Source organism: Alligator mississippiensis, chromosome 5, assembly GCF_030867095.1.
Source record: "Alligator mississippiensis isolate rAllMis1 chromosome 5, rAllMis1, whole genome shotgun sequence".
NCBI classification, from domain to species: domain Eukaryota; kingdom Metazoa; phylum Chordata; order Crocodylia; family Alligatoridae; genus Alligator; species Alligator mississippiensis.
In genome coordinates, this window is record NC_081828.1 from 29159328 (window position 1) to 29181447 (window position 22120).

The 22120-nt window shown below is 45.2% G+C and overlaps 1 long non-coding RNA gene across 6 annotated transcripts in view; it reads left to right on the forward strand.

Moving 5' to 3' along the window:
* The window catches only part of LOC109283562 (uncharacterized), a 98593-nt gene that overhangs the window by 13954 nt on the left and 62519 nt on the right, over window positions 1-22120 (forward strand). Inside the window, exon 1 of one of the 6 annotated variants that reach the window (XR_009462365.1) lies at window positions 10799-10901. The exons of the other annotated variants lie outside the window; for them this stretch is intronic. This is a non-coding gene — a long non-coding RNA (uncharacterized LOC109283562). Of the gene's footprint in view, window positions 1-10798; window positions 10902-22120 lie in introns of those variants that run through there. 6 annotated transcript variants of the gene reach the window in all.

Sequence of the window (22120 nt, forward strand, 5' to 3'; positions counted from 1 at the left end):
CCTTCCATATGCCAGCCTCTGCAACAGGCCACCTAATCTTGATGCAGCTTGCCCTCCCATCTTGTTGGTTCCTACTCTTCACACCCCCTTTGGTTACTGGTCTTACTTTCTTGTCATTGGACTCTGGGTCCGCTGGGTGACCAACTCTTCTGCATGTCACTCCAGCTATATGCTGGCTGCTTGTTGACTCTGCGAGCAGCTCCTGCTCTTGGAGTGTCACCCACACCCCATCAAAGTAGGGCTACTGGTAATGGAAAAATAAAAAAGACAAAAAATAAATAAAAAGGAACATGCACAAAAAAAGGAAAAAGGAAGGACACAGAAGAAAAGAGGGCTGATGAGGGAGGGGAGGTCAGGCTAAATAGCCCTTCCACCCTCCCAGCCCTAGAGCCTGTGCACATCCCCCTGATGCTGCTCTACTCTTCGCATCTGCCGAGGTCTTCCTTCACTCTTCCCTGGATCAGATCCTCTCCTGCACGCCAGTGCTACTGATAATCGGCGTGGAGAGCTTCCGCCATCTCTGCTGTCTCCAATGCTCTCCCCCGAGCAGGATCCTCTCCTGCATGCCAGTGCTATCTGTGACCGTTGTGGAGAGCTTCTGCAGACTCCACTGCCTCTAACGTTCTTGTCCAACCCGAGTCTTCTCCTACACACCGGTGCTGCCTGTGACTGGTGTGGAGAGCTTCCGTAGCCTCCGCTTCCTCTAATGCTCTCCCTTCTTCCCTGCTGGTGCTGGCTTTTATTCCAGCTGGGCGGCAGTCATTAATGATGTCACCCACCCGTGCCAGCTCCAGCTGTAGATAAGCACGGCTGACAAACTGCATGGGCATTTCTTCCTGACGTGGTTCGTTCTGCATCCAGTGTCCTAAAGCAGGTAAGTGACCCCTGATTTTGGGTTTTTTTTCTCTGGGTGTGGGTTACCCCTGTCCTGGGTCCCCCTGTGGGGAGGGTTTCTTGCTCCCCGGTGATTGTACCACTAGGACAGATGGGTTAGTAGAGTGATTTAACCAGACGATGAAACAGATATTGAAGAAGTTTGTGGTAGAGAGCCTGCAGAAATGGGATCAACTGTTACCCCCCTTGTTATTTGTGGTAAGAGAGGCACCCCAAGCCTTGACAGGGTTTTCCCCTTTTGAACTATTATACGAATGGCAGCCAAAAGGAATCCTTGATTTGATTAAGGAGAGTTGGGAAGAACAACAAAGTAAAGATCAGAACCTGGTTCAATATGTGATACAACTGACAGAACGCCTGGAGGTGGCTCAGAGAGAAGCTCTAGAAAATCTTAGGGAAGACCAGGGGTGACAAACAACCTATTACAATAGGTTGTAGAGGGGCCCAAGAAAGGAAGTTCAAGTTGGGAGACCACATATTGGTTCTCTTACCTGACCAGGAGAGTAAGTTACTAGCATGATGGCAGGGACCTTATGAAATCATACGCCAAGTAGGGCCTGTAGATTATGAAGTACATCAGCCAGACAGGCAAAAGAAAAAACAAGTATACCACATTAACATGCTGAAGCCATGGCAAAAACGAGAGTGCCTCTATTTGGCCTTTCAACTGGATGAACGGGAACCTGGACCCTCCCTGAGGGAGGGGGATGGGAAAAGTGAAGTGGAAGTGGCTCCATGACTATCTGAAGAGCAGAGGTGACAGGCAATGAAACTACTGAAAGACGTGTTCCAAGAGGTCCCCAGGGAAGCTAAGGGTGTGATGCATCGAATAAGGACCCCTCCAGGCCAGGTGATCCATGAAAACTGGAGGTGGATCTCACAACAACTCCAGGAGCATATAAAAGATGAGCTCAAGATGATGTTAAAAATAGGCATAATACAAGAATACTGAAGTGACTGGTGCAGCCCCATCGCGGTAGTACTGAAGCCAGATGGGAAAATTAGACTCGGTATTGATTTCTGGAAAGTAAATGCAGTGGCTAAGTTTGATGCTTATCTGATGCCTGGACGAAATGGTGGAGAATATTGGGCAAGCCAACTATATTTCCACTTTGGACCTAATGAAAGGCTATTGGCAGGTCCCCTTAGCACCCGAGGACCATGAAAAGACAGGATTTGGCACACCGTGGGACCTATTCCATTTTTGATGCATGCCATTCGGATTACATGGAGTCGTCACAACATTTCAGTGGCTGATGGACAGAGTCTTAGCCCCTCATGGGGGTTACACCACGGCTTATATAGATGATATTATTGTGTATACCGCAGATTGGTCTGGACATTTAACAGCACTGTGAGTGGTATTGCAGGATCTAAGGAAGTCAGGGTTAACCGCCAACCTGAAGAAGTGCACAATTGGGAAGGAGGAAACCCAGTACCTTGGGTTTCAGGTAGGAAGTGATAAGGTGCGACTGCTGCTGGATAAAGTGGAGGCATTAAGGAAGTATCAAACTCCCCAAACAAAGAAACAAGTGAGGGCTTTCTGGGGACTGGCAGATTATTACAGGAAATTTGTACCTCACTTTGCAGACCTAGTGGTGCCTTTGACCAAAACGGTAAGGACTGGAGCCCCAACCAAAGTGAGATGGACACAAGAGGCAGGAAGAGCATTCCAAGAGGTGAAGGATGCACTTTGTACATAGCCACTGCTATATACACCAGATTTCAATAAACACTTTTTGGTACAGACAGGTGCATCGAACTTGGCTATTGGTGTGTTGCTGGTCCAAATGGAGGAAGAGGAAGAATGTCCAATAGCGTATATAAGTAGAAAGTTGCACCCGCCTGAAAGGAATTATACTACAATAGAGAAAGAATGTTTGGCAATCAAATGGGCCATAGAAACAATCTGGTATTATTTTTTAGGACAGAAGTTCGTGCTAATCACGGACCATGCCCCACTGCGATGGCTACAAAGCATGAAGACAGATAATACTAGGCTAATGAGATGGGCTCTCAGTCTTCAGCCATGCTGCTTTGTGATAAAGCATCACTCAGGGACCAAGAATGTAAGTGCTGACTTCGTCTCATGACAATATGAAGAAGAAGAGGGTTCAGAGGGGAAGGAAAGACCCCAGACAAAAGAGAGAAGAGGGGGGTGTGTAACAGGAAACCCTAGCCCTGTTATCAGAAAGCAGGCTGGTCCCTTTAAGACCAGAACTTTCCAGGCACAGCCTGCTGGTAGGGTAGGGGTTAAAAGCTGAGCCTGGCCGGCTACTCAGGTGACTGGAAGTGGGCAGGCCAGAGCTACAAAAACCCTGGGCTTGGCAACAGTTGGAGGCAGTGGCCAAAAGGGAAGGAGGTTGTGCATGAGAGCTCCATGGAGAGGTGTGGCTGCCAGTCTGGCTCCTGTGAGAAGGGAACTCCTGATGACTATCAGAGAAGTGGCAGCAGCGCCACAAGAAGGAGTGTCATAGACAGGGGGAAGCGGAAGCATCGAGCCATGAAAAAAAAAAATGCCTTCTTTAATTTCTATTTTTCTGTGTTTATAGCCCATGGACTTACTGTTTATATTTTTTTTTTATTGATAGACCGGTGGTTTGTGGTTGAGGCTGTAGGGGAGGAGAAGATCTCATTAGCACCTCAGGGTGCAGTTATAAAAGTCCTAATGCACCATTGGGTGCAGCTGTATAGGGCCAGTAGCAAAAAAGGGCCAAGCCTGAGGAGGCAGAAGTCCCAATAACTTGGTGTCTGGTGGTGGAGTGTGAAAAGGGGCCAGAAGGCCTGGCTCCATAGTAAAAAAAAAAAAAAAAAGAGGGCCACTGGCCCAAAGGGGAATAAGGAGCTAGCGCCTCAGAGTCAAACCCTACCCAGTGGGTTTAAACTGGTAGTCCTAGCTGGAGAAAGACAGGGGGTTAGACCCATGGTGGCTGAGAACCCCAACATAGAAGTATAATAGGCAGTCTCCCACTTGTAAGAACATCTCAATAATATTTACATCAAGACACGGCAGGAGAGTAAAGGTGGGATAAGATAGAACTGAAACATTAAGGGACTTCAAGTGTGCCTCTCATAGGCCGCAACCCCTACTACTACTAAGAGCTACTCCTCTTGTTCAAGTGGGAGTGTCTTTAGCAGTTGAAGCAGAAGAAAGCTGAGTTGGTGGTCTGTGTGAAGGTGCATACAGTTCCAATGTGCAGACAAGTGACGGCTGTGAGATACAGATAGCCACAGATTTGTTATATAATAACTCAATCCTCTGAAATTCTTCCAGACTTTTAATAATGCAAATCATTTAAATCACTGTAAGAAAAATTTCAATTTGAATTTCTGCTGAAGACCTAATCCAGAGCAATTTATATAAACAAATCTGCTTTTATGAATAACAAATGAAAATGAACAAAGGCCAAGTCATTTATTACTGCTTATATAGCAAACATCTGTTGTTAACTGTTTTTATGAGCTATTATGCAAGTTTTAAAGATAACTGTGAATATGATTTCAAATCTTATCAAAAAAATTGAAGTAGCTCTGCCACTTGAGGTGCCTTTCCCCTTTTTCAGATGTAATGGTTACAAAAGAATCTAGTAGATCCTTTCTCCCCTGTCCTCCAAATACATGTGCCCACATCAGGAACTTCTTTCAAAGGGCAACCTTCTATAGATAAAGCTAGGAAATAAAACAGGTTTGAGAAAAAAAACCAGAATGAGAGTTATGTATCAATATTCTGAACTAACTGAAAGTAACAAGGACTGTATCCTTTTTGCAAATAACAAAGGAATATCTTGTGATACATTTTTGATTTTTTGCTTTTGAAAATGGCTAGATTCAGTGCAAGGTTTGCCATAGACTTAACTAGAATCAATTTTTCACCCTAAATGTGTACTTTACCTGCTTTTTCCTGTCATCATTACAAAGTACTCAAATCTAGGCATTCCAAGATGCCTTCTTGATTTCATAGAAAATTATGGTTGGAAAGGACTTGAGGAGGTCATCTAGTTCAACCCCCTGCTGCAAGTAGGACCATCCCCGCATAGATCATCCCAGCCAAGACTTTGTCTACCCAGGTCTTAAAAACCTCTGAAGATGGAGATTCCACAACTTCTCTGGTAACCTGTTCCAATGCTTTACTACCCTCCTAGTAAGAAAGTTTTTCTGTGGAACTGTGAATATTTCTCCCAATTTTTTAATGAGTTTCACATCAACCTTTTGTGTTATGGCTTTATATCTTTGTTCATAAAGGGTAGACACTGCTATATATGTGAAAGGAACTGAGAGGAAGATTCAGGCTGCAAACAGACATTCAAGAAGTTTAGATTAAGTTAAAAATGGCCACAATCTAAGACAAGTTGGGATACAGGGGTAGCGGGGGGTGGGGATTGTGGATTGGAGGGGGAAAAACAGGCTCTGGGGGTATGGAGGGGTCCATGGGAAAATTGGGGGGGCAAGCAGGGTCCTAGGGGGTATTGGGGAATCAGGGGGTAGGCAGGGTCCCCAGGGGGATTGTGGGGGGGGGAGCTAACACTGTCCACAGGAGAATTTGGGGCTCTCTTCCCCACCTCCCAGGACCAGAGGCTATTTTTAGCCCCCCAACCCCCAGGCAAACAACCCTCCCTAGTGAACCAACACCTTCTCCACCTTGTCTGCCCCTCCCCACCCTAACTTGCTTGCTCGGCTCTCAGCAAACACCAGTAAAACTGGCACTGCGAAAGACTTGTAGGATGGGGAGTATCCATTTGGGGATGGGAGGGGATGGGCTAGGTGGCTGGTGTTGGGTACGGTTGCCAACTATGAGTGAAGCTATTCCGGGAGATTCTGAAGGTATTCTGGGAGGAGCCCCCGCCCCACCCATGATGCAGCACAAGCTCCTGGATTGCTTTCAAGACTTGCCAGGAGATTGACGCTGATTCTGGTAGACTCCTAGCAAATCCGGGAGGGTTGGCAACCATAGTGCTGGGGGGATGGTGGTTAGGAAAAGTGGAGCTCTGGTGTTGGGACTGGTGCCTGAGCTTTCCCAGCCCTGGGGTTGTGCTGGGAACTGTACAGAAGTTCAGGACAGATCAATCTAAAAATAGCCAACCAGATCTAAATTGAGTGCACGTCTGAGGTATGGTTAACTTAGATCAGGTCAGCCATCTTTAGACTGACCTAGCTGTCCTAAACTTCTGTATAGTTTGCACTTAGATCTACCTAACTGGGACAAGGTCTGTACCTGGGCAAACTGAGGTAAATCAGGTGGCCATTTTTTACTGGATCAAACCTCCCCCTAATCTCCACAAATGTCTGTATGTAGCTCCAGAATAATTATTGGATAATAGTTATTCTGGATAATAGTTATCCTACCCATACCACCCCATTCCTGGCTATCATTCTCAAGAACACAGACTCAGATCAAATTGTCATTTACACAAAAGTGGCTTTGTACTACTTTGGCAGAAAAGGTAGTTCCTCTTTCTTCAAAGCCCATTTAGAGTTCCCAAGCAGGGTAAAGTGGCATTAGTGCAAATGAGAATCAGTCCCAGATGTCTTTATGGGAAAAGCTGTAAAAGAAAAAATGCACAGTGTTTCAAATATAGTAACCTTTCCTCCTTTTATTCATTTTCAAACCTGAAATTTTCCTTAGATATATAAAGGCACATGTAATTAAGAACATTAGGCTTGCCATGGGAATACAAACTATATCTCTGTTCTCAGTTAAGCCATTGAAATAGAAGTGGTAGACTAGGCCATCAATAAAAAAAAAAAAAGCAGCAGCATTTATAGAAGGAAGCAGGAGGCAGGATCTTTCCGTTTTTCTTTTTTCCAGCTGGATGTACTAGGCATTAACTTGAACCAAACATTGACCATGAGTGCAAAAAACGGCTGGAAATAAGTGCTCTTTTTATTTGATTTAAAGAAGCTGTCAGGTTTTATCTTTGTACTGCAGATATTTCAGCCCATACCATCTCAGTAGCTCTCCTGAAGGTTTGGCATCTTATTAGATGCCAAACAAGTGCTCAAGGGTGGGCACTCACATTTGAATATTTTATTCATGATCTTTTCAATGAAAAAGAAAGCATTTTGTGCAGTTGTCCCAAATATGATTTTTGAAGAATTATTTGGATGCAAGCATGACTTAAAATAAGTCACCAGTTTGTTGCGATTCATACTAAAGAAGAAATACTAGTGCCATTTCCTTTAAACAACATTCCCAATGTTCTTCTACTTCATGAAAGAACAATATTGCTTCTCAATAGTTCTGCAGCCCTCATATCCTTTGAAAGAGCAAGAATCTGATAGTAGCATTTGTTTAACAACTATTAAACAGACTGACAAAAGACATGTCTATATTATAATTTGATGATATGAAAGCAATCAGAGTGAGAAGAAAGTAAGATGGGACAGAGCTCATAGCATAAACAACCCACTCTCCCATAAATCTCATGTGGCAAGAATTTGAATAAGATTTGAACTCCGGTCTTCAGATATCACTTTGGATTTACATAACTAGTTCAAGTTCTTCATTTTTTTCTGATATTTGAATTCATTTTGCCTTACACATCTACAAAGTATTTTTTTGGTTCTTTTTTTCTCCACTATTCAGGGCAATGTTTTCTTCATCTCCTCAAGTCCAAACACTATATTTAAACTTCCCAAACACAATATATGCCAATTAAATGCATTCCTGACTATTCCTTCTTATTGATTTAAAGACTCTCTGCACTGGCTTTCATTCTACTTGCTCACTGCTACTTTTCTTAATCCTCTTTTTTCCCTTTCTAAATCATTCCAATTTGTTTTCAAACAGGGTTTTCTAAGTGATACACACACTGAAAGTCACATTCTGGAGCCAATAGTATTTATGCAACTTAAAAATTCAGAAAAGTGAGTCTTCCTCTACCTAATATAAACCAACATCACTGAACTTCCTGATATGCACTTCTGGTCACATCAGATTAGAGACTGAATTTTATTTGCTGTCATTACCAGAAAATACACTAGATTATGATTCCCCAAGTCTTATTTTTTCTTGTTGCAATAAATTTCAATGAAGTTCAAGTATATCTTGAACTTCTATCTTGAACTATCTTGAAGAGGGAGGAATCCTGAAGTTCTTTGTTTGCCGCAACTCCCACCTAGAGAGGCACTGTAAATGTGTGCAGTGAGGGTGTGTCATGTCCGTATCCTCACTGTCACCCCCAGTACAATCAGGAGGCAGCATCTAGTGGCAGCAGTTCCAGAACAAGCCCACCCAGCCTATTGCACCTTGTGCGCCATCACCAAGAGGACTGTTAACCCAGTGACAGCTTCTGCACAGGGTCTTGGCCCCTGGGACCTTTGTCCACCACTTAGATCAAGTGGTGACGGCACCCTACCTCTTCTGCAAGAGGAAATGGAGGAGATGCTATTCCACTTCTTCTATGACTGCCCCTGGCTGTGGATACCCTGTCACCCTCTGCAGTCTCTTTGGTGTTCTGGATATGGATTGCTCTGGGACTATAATTTTCTCTGTCCTGTACCAAGCAGTTGAGGGGAACATGATCTGCCTGGACAATTTTCTGCTGGGTCAGGCCAAAACAGTGACCCTGAAGAAGTTCAGGAACTAGCTCACGGGGGTCAACTTTGACAGTGCCCTCCACCTGTTTCCACTCCTGGTCTGGGCACATCTCTCCTTTTAAGTTAGGACCCTTTACCCTGCGATGGAAGAGAGACCAATTTGGGTCGTGTTGGGACCTCGAGGGGGCACTCTGTATGGTGGAAGATGCCTGATTAGTAGTAAAAGTGCGACCATGTGAAAGGCATAGGGTGGAGGGAGGGAGTTTTAATGTCTAGTTATGGCAGCAGTTTGATTGACAAATAATTCCCTGTCCAGCACCTCATGCAGCCATATACCTTTACCTTTCATTTTAACATTTTTATTATAAGTGTTTAAAAAGTCTTTCTTTTTTGCTTTCTTTCCTTACTTCATCTTTCATTCTTTTACTTAATCTCAATACTGAAGCCATATAATATATAGCAAGAAATTTTTCTTTTTTTACTTTTCTTTTGGGTTGCTTACTTGGAAGAACTTTGTAAAACCTTTTTCTTTGTCTTCATTCTTCTTTTCTACCATCCCTTCACCCATTAGGCAAGGGCTTTAAAGTGTTTTAAACACTACTACCAAAGGAATGAGAAGGGCAGTACATAAGCAGAGGATATTATAGCATGGTGTAGCAGCTAGTTTAACACAAAGGGATGAATTCCATAGATTGCTAGGTACTTCTCTTCCTTCCCTATAATTCTATCTTTCCCTTTTCAGAAACTAATGGAAATCCATCCAAAAACTCTGTTTCTTTGCTATCCCCTGGAATAGCACCACCCACTACAACTGCACTTTTATATTCTGTGTAGTTTGAATTGGAGTGTCTATGGGCATCTTATCCATTTAGCGATCAGCAGATGGTATATGGCAATATCTGTTTCACTGAGTGAGGAACAAGCAATCATAGGTGCTGGGAATGGCAGTTATCTACTGCAGAGCAGGAATTATAGTCTGAGACTGCCATATTTTGTCCTACATCTGAGACAGGTAATTCCAGTCTGATCCTACAGAAAGCACCACAAATAAGGAAATAATTTAATGATACATTGCAAAAATTCCTCTTTTACAAAACATAAATAGAAGGTATGATTAGTTAACAATAAAGGAAAAGATCAACTTTCTGTAAATAATCTTCCTGCAGTTCAGTGAATTACTCAGGATAAAGCCTCTTTTCTTTAAAAAACAATGCATGAGATTATTTCCTTACTTTTCAGTAGCTTTCTCTGCAAAGACCACACTGCTTCCTTCCTACATTACCAACATGATACTCCCAGAATGAACAAGTGTTGGGGTCATTATGCCAAAACAGTGGGGATTACTTCCTTTGTTACAATTTATTGCCAAGTGATAAATTAAAAAAAGGTATGGAGTTAAGTCACCTTTTTAAATGTCCACAATTAGATTTTGTTTCTTAGTAGTAAAATACCTTTTCCCACTGTGTTTCCAAATGCTGTCAGCAACATGTTCGACCATTAACAAAAATGTTTCACATGTCTGGATATAGCTAGTGTTGAATAACTGGCACTGATGAATGATGATGAAAGTAAACATCAGTTAACCAGCATTCCTGAAAGTGTATTTTAATGTACTTTAGATAATGGCATATAGCTTCATTTTGCCACAAATTCAAAGGCTAAGTCTGCTAGTCCTTCCAATGAATGATGTCTATTCACAATTTAAGTAGGGGATTGTACCAAAGCAATCTAGGCATAAATCTTGGGAGGCAGTAGCACTGGATTGAGTACCCCAACTCAGACTTATTTAAGACAAACATTTTTGACACAAATATTCTACAGTGCATTATACTGTCATGTGCTACCCAGGGAATCAATCAGCACAGGACATTCCAGTCTGACAATCAGAGATAAATATGTCGCTACTCAGAAGCCAACTATGGTGGGATAATCTGGACATGAATGCCACACCCAAATCTGGCTCTTTAACAACACAGAAAACTGCACATTACCAGACTGCTACAGGAATGTGCTTTCTGTCCAGACAAAGGAGCCGGTCTCCTGTGAAATAGCGTTGCATGGAACAGCTACACTTTAAGAAACCAAAAAAGTGTTGTTTTTGTATAACTGTTGAAGTAGAGTTTCAAAGTCCTCACATTTAGTACACTATAGCCTGTAATATTTCTTTACCATTTCTCACTACAATTTATTTTTCAAATAAAATGTTTCAAATACTTGTTTTTTCCGAAGTTAGGAAACCACGACCAGCAGTCACAAAGTGATAACAACAGGATTCATTTATTTGTGTAAAGAGAAAATACATCTTTTTAAGCTTCTAAAAGGTAAAAAAGTTACTTGAAATTATTTTTTGATCTTTTAACAGACAACCAATCAAAGCATCAGAGCCAACAAACCTGAGAGACCTGATATCTCAGGCCACCAGAATTCAAGTATTATCAATTTTAAGCAGAGTGGAACAAATCTCTGCTAAGGTCAGTGGGCAGAACTCCCTTGAATTCAATCTTGCTGTAGTCACTTAAACCTGCAGAAAATTTGGCTCCATATGTTTGGCTATAGACCTTACCCAGCTTGGTTACAGTCCCATTCACCTCTTGAGCAGAGACATAACCAGGCAGTTTACCACCAGAGCAGCAGCAGCAGCTCCTATGTGCCAGAGGTGTGCATAGTCAGCAGCAGTGGCAGTTTTTATTTTTCTGTTCCTTCCACCAAGTCAGTGTCTGGGGCTGCTCCCCCAGGCACCCTGCCTTAGTTATACTACTGTTGCTTCTTTTTTTCCTATCAGAAGCCATCCATTAGTTTTCAGCCCTGTAGGTCATTGCAGTGACTTATCCCCCTGCTTACCTCCCAGTAGTCCACCTCTTCAACAGGTAAGCAAAGTCAAAAGGAAAATGCTCCAAATCAGTTGCTGATCTCAGAATCTTGCCAGGCACAGGCCTTCCTATCTTGTTCTTCTTTCTGTTTTCTTCTGTCTCAAGCCTTCCTGGGTTCCGTCTGTGGCAGGCCAGTGGGGGGTGCTCCTTCATTGAGCCACCCACCTCACTGCACCTGATCACCTTCCAGGCTCTGAGTGCCTCCCTGGGGGCACCTCATGTCTGGCTAACACCCTTCCTGGAGCACACCTGCTAGCCTGGGGGTAAAACTGCCACCACCCAGGGATGGGCTTGATTCTGGCTCTGCACCCCCTGGGAAACACAGGCCTAGTAGCTCTTGAGGGTACTTGATTCACTTCAAGAACTTGGAATGCTTCCCTCATTCGGAAGCACAAGTAGTGATCTCTCTTAGCTGAACCAAGGGGACCCCAAGGCATAATCTAGATCCACTCCCAATAAGTCTCCTATGCTAGGTACAAAGGAGAACGTTATTGGTTACAAGGGGTAGGGCTGGAATAGGGTACAGGGTAGAGCAATATCAGAGAAATCCCTTAGAGCAAACTGGCATGGCTGGGTAGCCTTTGATCACGCATCTTAGTTACTGCAAGCTATATATCTAGTTAGATCTTGGGTAGCTTACTCACAAGTATCATCCAGAGGCAGGTGGAGATTCCCACTGGAGGCAGCAAGTTCCTTGATCATAAGTCTTGAGAGAGAGAGCGAAAGTTTTAGATGGTCCAACTCTTTTCTCTCTCTCTCTGTCTCTCTCTTTCTGAGTATTCCTCATGGCTGCTGCTCCCTCCTTCTGGGCAGTGTAGTCATTTCTGATGCTGTGGACTAATTTGAAATTAATTAATTTTATACACACAAAAGGGGAATGCAGGTAAGTCAAAGACCACATCTAAGGGAACTGTTTGGTTTTGAAAGCTTGGACTTGAATGATGTAATTTAGAAAAAATGTTGTGGATGATATATTTTAGTTACCTACATTTGCAAGAAACCAGAGTTTATACTCAGAATTCCCCACTCAGATTTAGAACCATCACAAGGCTGCAACCCACAGTGTGTAATGATTATACATAGGAAACAAGCAATAGGTGCAGATGCATCCTTACTCTCTGCTGTGTAATAAATAACATAGGGAGAATAGCAAATACCAAATAGGGAGAAATTTTGGAAAAAAACCTGTACAATAACTATCCAGAACTTAAATAATTCCTTTTGGGAGGAGTACGGGAACATAGGATCTTCAATAATCAAGGCTGCATTTTATACCATAGAATAGATAACACTGTCTAGTTATTTGGTTTACAGGAGTGTCTGTGACCCCCTTGTTAAGGCCTGGAAACCTATAGTGTTATATGATGTATAAACAAAAAGACTGTCCTATATCACCTCCAAATGTGGCAGGGACAGGGGTAAAACATCTACATAAAAAGCCATCTGCCACTGTACTGTGGTTTTGAAAAAGAGGGTACATTTTCATTTTCTTCCTTTGAACCTTTAAAAGTGAGCTGGAAACAGATCAAGTGCCCAGAAGCATTTTATTCTAACTTTGGTAGACAGAAAATTTACATGCACATTCCTTCTAACATGAGTTACGAGGGTAAGAATGTGCAGGTTCCTCTTTTGCATAAAGCACATGCATTTCGTATGGTCAAACTGATTTGCCCTATTTCACATATTTGTCTTTTGGTGTCTAATAAAATAGAACCAATAATTACTAATATAGCATCAAAAATACAGCTAGGCTGGTTATGCAAGTGCAGCTCCATTTGCTTCACTGAAGTTACAGCTGTTTATACAAGTAGTGAGTTTGGGCTACATAAGGTTTATTGTTCATGCACAATATATATTACATTCCCAAAGAGGTTCAGTATTAGAACTTTTGGCACAAGATCCTTCAGTTTAACATATCTGGGAACAGGGATGGACTTCCACAGTTCATTGAGAGGGAACATGCTTCTCCTGTGTGGAAATATTTAGTTATTCTCAATAACTACAGTAATACAGGGAGTAATAAATGCTCTAAAATGAATCATATGGTATGTTATGCTTTTTTTTTTTTTTTTAAGTAACAGCCTGTAGAGGGCAGAATAAGAGATTTGGAATTGAACACAATTCTTCTTCAGCCACAATCTTTCAGGCACACTACTCTAAACAATACAGCCTAAAAAATGCTAACAGTGGGTTCATGTTTCTAGGCAAGGTAGACATAAACCTTAATGTAGACTAACTAAATACTCATCCTCTGATAAAAAAGGAATCTCATAGAAATTATACAATCTTTCTTTAAAAAGATAAAAGGAGAAAGTTTCTCCTTTTATCACATGGAGAAAGTTTTTCTTATCACACTTCTGATGACTTGGTGAATTCTGCTCTTGTGCTTAATCAAATTATTCAAACTACCACAGATAAAACTCGTGTGAATGAACTAGGTTAGGTGGCATCCTCGCTGTTCTGATTATAACACTCAATGCTGGTGCTCTTCTTCAGTCCTGCACCACTCTGAGAGGCATCTGGCTAGAAAGTTAGTTGTCCAAAGAAACTATGCAAACCTTCTTGGTCATGGTCATTACATGGTACCCATTTGTTCTACATCTAGGGAGATATTCATACATGAGTCCTCAGTTTAGCAGAGCCAGAAATTCACAACTATGCAAGAATTCTTTTTTTTGTAAAACAACACCCCCCATCCCCCACATTTTCCAACTTTAACTGTATGTCCACCAGACTGCCTGTACTTTGTCTTCAATTCACTTGGCTCTTGATCCATGTGAAACATGACTTAATGTATTGGGGATGTGTATAAATGAATTCTTTCCTTATGTCAAAACAATTAAGAAATCCAGAAGTTCATGACTGAAAAATGTTTCATGTCTTTTACCTATGAAAGCTCATGTCTCTGAACCAGTTAGTTTGTAAGGTGCCACCCTGCCCTACGCCTCCTGCTCGACTTCAGACTAACATGGGTAATTATCTGTCAGTGTGATTTTACTAACTGTCCACATCTTCACATCCTGTTGTCTTACTATATTCTGCTAGAGACAGGGAGGAGACATCTCAGCAGGTCTGTCCATTTATAAATAGGTTGATGTGTAAAGGCCATCACCGCCAAATAGATTTTACCTGCGAATAAAATGTAGATGCAGGTAAACTGCATGGCCCAGTTCTTTCCAAACTAAGAACAAATAGATAAGAAGTTAGTTGTGAGCCTATAAAAATACAGAGCATGAAAAAACTCAGAGAAGGGACTCAGAAACAAAGAAAAACTGGACAGAAGAGAGAGAAAGAGAGGCAAATGCTTTAACAGCAGGGTCTTATCAACTTCTGGGACCCAGTAATGTAACTTGGAAGATGACTGGGGTACCAACTTAGTGGGGGGAACCAGAATGGTGACCCTCTTGGGGACTCCACAGCAGCAGACCCATGCCAATTTTGCTGTAGCATTGTTATTGCTCCTACACTGCACTGCTGCACACAAGTGTGCACACAAGTGTAGGCAGCCTGTCAGGGAGGTTCTCCAACTCATGGGGCTTTACACAAAATGCCATGAGGTAGAGAGCCAATGAACCATTTGCCTGTTGGGGCAGGGGGGTGGGTGGGTGGAGGAAGGTAGGCTTGAAGCCTATTTTCACTGGCCCTGGCAAGGCACTCCAGCAGCTTCCCAAGAGGCTGCCAGACTGCCCCTCTCCCTAGGCCTATCTCCTTGACAGCTGACAACAGTAAGCAGTGGTTGGGGGTGGGGGAGAAGAAGCCCCCCTGCACCACATGCCCCCCCCCAGCTACCCCTGCTGGGATGTTGGGGGGAGCCAGATTGAAGCCCTGAGTGGGGGTGGGCTCTGTTTCCCCCCATTATCCCCTACATGAGTATCTTGACAGCAGCAGAGACTGCCATGCTTGGAGCTGGAAGGGGGGTGAGGGACAGAGCCCCCCTGCCTGCAAGCCCAAACCGGCTCCCCCCAACACTCCAGCAGGGGTCGGTGGGCCAGCCCCACAAGGTGGGTGGGCTCCATTTCCCTGCCCCCTGCCCCAGTTCTGAGCATGGCAGCTGTTGTCAAGAACCTCAGTGGGAGGAAGGAACGAAGCCCCCACGTTGTACAGGCCTGGCCAGACTACCCTTGCTGGAGTCTTGTGGGGAGCTGGGCCAGACCTGCAAAGTGGAGGGGCTCCATTTCCCACCTGCCCTGCCTCAGCTCCAGACACGATGGCTTCTGCCTCTGCCAAGATGCTAACACAGGGGTGGGAGAAGGGAACTCCCCCACTGCATGGGTCCAGCCTAGCTCCCCCAACACCTCAGCAGGTGTAGCTGGGAGGGGCACAGGTGGCAGCGGGGCTTCCTTCCCCCATCCCCTACCCCTCACATGAGTGTCTTGACAGTGGCAGAGGCTGCTGTGCCCAGAGCTGGGAGGGGGGGAGGGGGGCAAAACCAGGCCCCTCACCATACAGCCCCAGCCCCACTACCCTTGCTGGGTTCTTGCGGGGATTTACGCTGGGCCCATGAGGCAGGACGGCTCTGTTCCCCCCCGATCCCAGACCCCAGATCCAGGTGCAGCAACCTCTGCTGCTGTCAAAAAGCTCATGCAGGGGACAGTGTGGGGGAAGGGAGCCCCCACCACCTCATGGGTCTGGCCCAGCTCCCCACCAGACCCCAGCAAGGGTAGCTGGGGAGGCATGTGTGGCACTGGGGGCACCCTTCCTCCATCCCCCACTGCGCAGGGAGAAGACACTGTCTCTTCTCTGTGCCGGCCATGGGAATGGGGCTGGACTGGTGATCACTGGCACAAGCATCAGCTCAGATAGGTAAAATTGCCTACCTCTAGTCCTTAATACCACCTCTGTTTTCCCTTCCTACCCTACCCTCACCCCCTGCCACTTTTCAGCAGAGTTTGCCGAGGGCTCAGGCTTTGCTCATTACACCTCTGGTGGGATCACTTGAGAAAGAAAGAGGTTGGCTGCCAAAGACTGAGAGAAACTTCATAATTTAGAGGAGAAGCCATGTTCCAGAGGGGGATCCAGGCTTCCATGGAACATGCTGACCGCAAAACGCTCAAGAGTAATGAGGAACCTGAGACAAGAAAATCAGTACAACTGTTTTATTGCTCTCTAGATCTCAATTTTTGAGCTGTCTTAAGTAAAGACTAATCAGGGAGTTTTCTGGAAAGTTTGTATGCCTGCTTCAAGGTAATTTAGAACACCCATGAGGTGATGTTTGACAAAGAGCGTGCATAAGCAAGTGGGGTAGCCATGAAGGGTCAGTGCTGGTCTGGGAGCTTAATCCAGCTGGACTGGGAGGTTCCTGACTGCAAAGGGTAAAAAGCAGACAGCCTGTACCCAGGAAGTGTCAGAGAGGCCAAGAAAGGAGATGGCACTGGAATTTACTCAGACTCAGGGAGCTTAGGGCATTTATACACATGCTCTGGGAAGGCGGTGGAATGCTTTAATTAGAGTGGCTCTGAGAGCTGCTTTAATTAAAGCGCCTGGAGCATCACATGTATCAGCATCCTTGTGCTGAAAAGTGGCAGTGGGGGCATTTTAACTAAAGCTTGTTGAACAAACTTTAGTTAAAGCACCCCTGCTGCCATTTTTCAGCATGTTACATGTGACACTGATACATGTGATGCTGGAGTCTGCTGGAGCACAGTAATTATAACAGTCCAGCAGACTTGATTAATTGGGTCTGCTCTGACATGTTCTAATTATAGCACATTGGAGCACCCTCGATGCACAGGTATAGGTACTCTTAGAGACTCAGGAAGCTTACAAACCCAAACACAGCCACCTGGTGAGTGTTCAGCCTGGAGGGGTTTTGCTTCTACAATTCTGCCTGATGATCTCCACTCTCTTTTTAGTGTAAAGACATTATCTATCTGGCTAAAGTATTAAGTCCCTGAATGAATGCTAGCTTAAATCAACATGAAGTCTGACATGTAGAGGCATGATATGAGCCTTAGATACCATTTATACTATAATCTAATGCTGTTATTCCAATTCTGTGGGAAGCATATGTGGTTCTATCAGTCTTGACTTAACTAAACCCTGCTTCTAAGCTTTGAATTTTGCTCTGCTATGCTTTAACACTTATTGAAAATATCTTCCTAAAATATTTCATCATATACTGAGTGAAAAATGCCTTACAGAACTTTTCCCTCTTCTATGCTTCCTGCACATCTGAACATACTGTATTCACTTGAACATCTCAAGCCGTGCCTGCAGGGGCTCTCATCACACAGAGCTGCTGGATTGCAGGTAATCTTCTAAACTATGAACCACGCAACTACGTCCAAGTGGCACTTTAGTCAGTCTACTTAGCACTGTTCAGTGACAGTGCAAATTAGCCTTCCCCATGCTAATTAGCTCACCCATGGTGCTGCCATGCAGATAATGGCTACATTGCTTCTGGTTCAAGACACAGCCTATGCTGAAGTGTGACATGTTTGAGAGTACTATTACTGCGGGGTCCAGTGGGGTCATTGTGTAGACTTGGCTTCACTTTTCTCTTAGAAGACAAAACACTATGCAGTTAACAATATTACTCTTGCTCTCTCCCAGTCCTACTTCTCAGCATATAGCTTGCAGGGTTCTTCCTTTGAGGTTATTATGAAATTGCCAATTGTGCTACTTCAGGTAAAAGGTTCTTTAATTATGTCACCTTAACCTCCTTTTTCGGGTGGCTAAAAGGTTGTTATATACTTCTAGATTTTAAAAGCATATTAGCTGTTAGACTGTTAAAGATTAATCGATTCATAGATGTTAGGGTCGGAAGGGACCTCAATAGATCATCGAGTCTGACCCCCTGCATAGGCAGGAAAGAGTGCTGGGTTTAGATGACCCAGGGTAGGGGAGAGCACCACCTCCCTTGGGAGCCCATTCCAGACTTTGGCCACTCTAACTGTGAAGAAGTTCTTCCTAATGTCTAGTCTAAATCTGCTCTCTGCTAGCTTATGGCCATTATTTCTTGTAACCCCCAGGGGCGCCTTGGTGAGTAAAACCTCACCAATTCCCTTCTGTGCCCCCATGATGAACTTATAGGCAGCCACAAGGTCGCCTCTCAACCTTCTCTTGCAGAGGCTGAAGAGGTCCAGGTGCCCTAGTCTCTCCTCATAGGGCTTGGCTTGCAAGCCCTTAACCATGTGAGTGGCCCTTCTCTGGATCCTCTCCAGGTTATCCACATCCCTCTTGAAGTGCGGCGCCCAAAATTGCATGCCGTATTCCAACTGCGGTCTGACCAGCGCCCGATAGAGGGGAAGTATCACCTCCTTGGTTCTGTTTGTCATGCATCTGCTGATGCACGATAAAGTGCCATTAGCTTTTCTGATGACTTCATCACACTGACGTCTCATGTTCATCTTGGAGTCCGCTAGGACTCCAAGATCCCTTTCTGCTTCCATGCCACCAAGCAGGTCATTTCCTAGGCAGTAGGTATGCTGGACATTTTTCCTCCCTAGGTGCAGCACTTTGCATTTCTCCTTGTTGAACTGCATTCTGTTGTTTTCTGCCCATATCTCCAACCTGTCCAGGTCTGCTTGTAGTTGTTCCCTGCCCTCCGGTGTGTCCACTTCTCCCCACAGTTTTGTGTCATCTGCAAACTTGGACAGAGTACACTTCACTCCCTCGTCCAAATCACTGATGAAGACATTGAAGAGTATCGGTCCAAGGACCGAGCCCTGCAGGACCCCACTGCCCACACCCTTCCAGGTCGATACCAACCCATCCACCACGACTCTCTGTGTGTGACCCTTTAGCCAATTCACCACCCACCGGACTGTGTAGTCATCCAAGTCACAGCCTCTTAACTTGTTCACCAGTATGGTGTGGGATACCGTATTGAAGGCCTTCCTGAAGTCTAAGTAAACGACGTCAACCCCTACTTCTATGTCCAGGTGTTTTGTAACCTGGTCATAAAAAGAGACTAGATTCGTCAGGCATGATCTACCTGCTATGAACCCGGGCTGGTTTTTCCTCAGCATAATTTTTCCTGCCGGGCTCTTGCAAATGTGACCCTTGATAATTTTTTCAAAGACTTTGCCAAGGATGGAGGTGAGACTGACTGGCCTATAGTTGCCTGGGTCCTCCTTCCTCCCTTTCTTGAAAATGGGGACCACATTGGCCCTTTTCCAGTCCTCCAGGACCTGGCCTGTGCTCCATGAGTGTTCAAATATTTCCACCAGTGGCTCTGCAATGACGTCAGCCAGTGCCTTCAGTACCCTCAGATGGAGCTCATCTGGGCCTGCCGACTTAAACGCATCCAGTTCCTCCAAGTGCCCCTCCACCATCTCAGGGTCTATGCTTCATAGTCTGGCGCCCTGCTGCTGCCTCTCTACAATCCTAGTGAGAGACTTGTCTTGCCCCTCGCTTAGGAACACTGAGGCAAAGAGCTCATTGAGGAGTTCAGCCTTGTCCCCCCTGTCCGTCACCAGTTGCTTCTGCCCATTTAGTAGAGGTCCTATTCCACCCTGGGCCTTCCTTTTACTCCCTACATATCTAAAAAACAATTTTTTGTTATCCTTAACTTGGGATGCCATCCTCAGCTCCATGGTAGCTTTGGCCTGTCTAACTGCCTCCCTACAAGCGCGAGCAGAGGAGGTATATTCCTCTTTAGTAATCTCTCCCTGTTTCCACTTTTTATATGCCTCCCTTTTTGCCTGTAGGCTGCTCTGGATTTCTCTGGTCAGCCAAGGAAGCCTCTTGACCCCTTTCCCACTTTTTCTCCGCATTGGGATCATCTCCCTCTGTGCCCAAAGGATCATTTCCTTAAGGCACAGCCACCCTTCCTGGGCTCCCATCTCTTCAAAACTCTTACTCTGCAGTGCATCCTTGACTAAACGCCTGAGTTCATTGAAATCAGCTTTCCTAAAGTCTAGCACTTTCACCCTACTACTTACCTTACCCACTCAACGTCTTATGATGAATTCTATTATTTGGTGATCACTGTCCCCCAGGTGACCACCGATCTGTAGGTCTCCTACCATGCCATCCCCTGTTGCCAATACCAGGTCCAGTAAGGCATTCCCCCTAGTGGGACCATGTACCTCCTGCGTCAGATGGAGGTCCTGTACACAGGATGGGAACCTGCGTTAACGGTGGGACTTTGCTGTCTGCATCTCCCAGCAGATGTCTGGGTAGTTTAGGTCCTCCATGACTACCGCCTCCCTAGTTTTTATGGTTTCTGAGAGCTGCCTCAGGAGCCCCAAATCTAGTTCTTCCCCTTGTGTGGGGGTCTGTAGCAGACCCCTACCACCAAATCCCTTTCTCCTTGACCTCCATGTAACCTAACCCACAATCCTGGGGTTGTAGAGAGGCAGCAGCAAGGCGCCAGACTTCTATGCATAGATCCTGAGGTGGTGCAGAGTCACTTGGAAGAACTGGATGCCTTTAAGTCGGCAGGCCCGGATGGGCTCCATCCGAGGGTGCTGAAGGCACTGGCCGACGTCATTGCAGAGCCACTGGCGGGAATATTCGAATGCTCGTGGCGCACAGGCCAAGTCCCAGAGGACTGGAAAAGGGCTAACGTGGTCCCAATTTTCAAAAAGGGGAGGAAGGAGGACCCGGGCAACTATAGGCCGGTCAGTCTCACCTCCATCCTTGGTAAAGTATTTGAAAAAATTATCAAGGCTCACATTTGTGAGAGCCCGGCAGGACAAATTATGCTGAGGGGAAACCAGCATGGGTTTGTGGCGGGCAGATCGTGCCTGACCAACCTAGTCTCTTTCTATGACCAGGTTACGAAACGCCTGGACACAGGAGGAGGGGTGGATGTCATATACTTGGACTTCAGGAAGGCCTTTGATACGGTATCCCACACCATACTGGTGAACAAGTTAAGAGGCTGTGATGTGGATGACTGCACAGTCCAGTGGGTGGCGAATTGGCTAGAGGGTCGCACCCAAAGAGTCGTGGTAGATGGGTCGGTCTCGACCTGGAAGGGTGTGGGCAGTGGGGTCCCGCAGGGTTCAGTCCTTGGACCGATACTCTTTAATGTCTTCATCAGCGACTTGGACGAGGGAGTGAAATGTACTCTGTCCAAGTTTGCAGATGACACAAAGCTATGGGGAGAAGTGGACACGCCGGAGGGCAGGGAACAGCTGCGGGCAGACCTGGATAGGCTGGACAAGTGGGCAGAAAACAACAGGATGCAGTTCAACAAGGAGAAATGCAAAGTGCTGCACCTAGGGAGGAAAAATGTCCAGCACACCTACAGCCTAGGGAATGACCTGCTGGGTGGCACAGAGGTGGAAAGGGATCTTGAAGTCCTAGTGGACTCCAAGTTGAACATGAGCTGGCAGTGTGACGAAGCCATCAGAAAAGCCAATGGCACTTTATCGTGCATCAGCAGATGCATGACGAATAGGTCCAGGGAGGTGATACTTCCCCTCTATAGGGCGTTGGTCAGACCACATTTGGAGTACTGCGTGCAATTCTGGGCGCCACACTTCAAGAAGGATGCGGATAATCTGGAGAGGGTACAGCGAAGGGCAACTCGTATGGTCAAGGGCCTGCAGACCAAGCCCTACGAGGAGAGACTAGAGAAACTGGACCTTTTCAGCCTCCGCAAGAGAAGGTTGAGAGGCGACCTTGTAGCTGCCTATAAGTTCATCACGGGGGCACAGAAGGGAATTGGTGAGGATTTATTCACCAAGGCGCCCCCGGGGGTTACAAGAAACAATGGCCACAAGCTAGTAGAGAGCAGATTTAGACTGGACATAAGGAAGAACTTCTTCACAGTTCAAGTGGCCAGGGTCTGGAATGGGCTCCCAAGGGAGGTGGTGCTCTCCCCTACCCTGGGGGTCTTCAAGAGGAGGTTAGACGAGTATCTAGCT